This window comes from Herpailurus yagouaroundi, unplaced genomic scaffold (assembly GCF_014898765.1).
Source record: "Herpailurus yagouaroundi ecotype Mexico unplaced genomic scaffold, PumYag 65126, whole genome shotgun sequence".
Classification (NCBI taxonomy): Eukaryota; Metazoa; Chordata; class Mammalia; order Carnivora; family Felidae; genus Herpailurus; species Herpailurus yagouaroundi.
In genome coordinates, this window is record NW_024418355.1 from 1 (window position 1) to 1,678 (window position 1,678).

The following is a 1,678-nucleotide window of genomic DNA, read 5'->3' on the forward strand; positions in this document are numbered from 1 at the left end:
GCCGGGCCGCCCCCCGGAGGCCACCGCCTGCGCGGTCCCCGCGGCTCGCAGGCCTGGCGCCCTCCCCCTGTGCCCCGCTGTGCGTGTCTTTTCCTGTTCCCGGTGGTCCCTTCCTGCCTCTTGCCCTCCCCGCTCTGCCTTCCCGCCCACTCCGCGCTGCGCCCCGCAGCCCAGCTCCCTTCACCCCACTCCTGCCCTCTCTCCTCCTCCGCTCCTCGCTCCTCTGGGTTCGGCCAAGTCCAGAGCTCTCCGAAGCTTCAGGCTGCCCCGGGACCAGCCCTGCTTTCCCCTCCTGCCTCCCCGCTGGCCCGTGAGTTGGGTTTGCGCCGGTGTGCGCAGGCTGTCCTGGGGCCAAAGCCCAGTTTTGTCTCTTGACCCCTGGTAGATAACTCGGGGACAAGTATCTCGAATCATCCTTCGGGTCTCGGGGGAAGGTTCTAGGAGTGAAAGCAGACAAGAACAGTTCTGGGGAGACCCTTTTATGCAAAATACTTTCTCCCACTCCTCAGGAAGGGAGCCGAGGTCCCTTCCTCCCCCCCTCCCCCCCCCCCCACCGAATCTCTCAAGACACAGGACAGTTTGTGGCAGGACAGATGCCTCGCAGCACGAGTGCTTCACCAGGCATCAGGCGTTGCCATGCTTTGGTTTCTTTGGTCTAAATATACCGGAGTTCAAACGTTCACTTCAGGATACTTAAGGCCAGTGGGAAATTCACACTCCAGAGGTACAAAGTGAGTGGTACTTACCCGTTTACCCCTAACAACACCATGCAGGTATTTTGCATTTAAACACTGTTACAGGCGTCACCAAATGTAACTCACACGTGTGAGGGAGGTACCGTCACCCACATTTTAAGGGGTGGGGAGATTCAGGTTTTGTGTGACCTTATCAGGATGGTGCAGCTAATAAAGACTTCAGTTGACTGGGGATCGGAAACCAGGTTTCAGGCTCAACATTGGTTGTCCCTTCTTCTCAAGGCCTCTTACCCTGTGTACTGCACTCACTCATCCAGATGCCTGTCAAGGGGACTCTTCCTCTGCTGAGAAAGATCTTCTCACTATTCAAGTGTCACCTTCATCACCAAAGGGAACCTAACCCATGGAATCGAACTTGGTAGATCTCTCCTGTCACATTCTCTGTCTCAGCACTCTATTTATTTAATTTATTATTACTCTTTATTTTATTTTTTTAAGATTTTATTTATGTATTGTAAGTTTATTTACTTTGAAAGAGAGAGAGCTGGGGAGGGGAAGAAAGAAAGGGGGGAGAGAGAGAGAGAGAGAGAGAGAGAATCCCAAGTAGGCTCTGCACTGCCAACACAGAGTCTGATGCAGGGCTTGAACTCATGAACTGTGAGAGTTCTGAACTCTGAACTCTGAGCTGAAATCTAGAGTCAGACACTTAACCAACTGAGCCACCCAGGTACCCCTTATTATTATTATTTTTTGAGAGAGCGAGAGGGCACAAGTGAGTGAGGGGCAGAGAGAGAGAGAGAGAGAGAGACTCTGCGATCACCCAAAGTGGGGCTTGTTTTCACTGAAAGCAGGGCTTTGCTCACTTGAAGTGAGGCTCCTGCTCACCCTAAACATGACTTGAGCTCACCCAATGCAGGGCTCGAACTCACAAACCACTCATGACCTGAGCTGAAATCAGATGCTTAACCGACTGAGCCACCCAG

General features: G+C 53.0%; 1 long non-coding RNA gene across 1 annotated transcript in view; it reads left to right on the forward strand.

The window, feature by feature from the left end:
• Window positions 1–10: 10 nt before the first annotated feature.
• The window catches only part of LOC121024475 (uncharacterized), a 2,373-nt gene continuing 705 nt past the window's right edge, over window positions 11–1,678 (forward strand). Inside the window, exons 1-2 of the long non-coding RNA XR_005787713.1 lie at window positions 11–731; window positions 1,013–1,113. This is a non-coding gene — a long non-coding RNA (uncharacterized LOC121024475). The remainder of the gene's footprint in view (window positions 732–1,012; window positions 1,114–1,678) is intronic.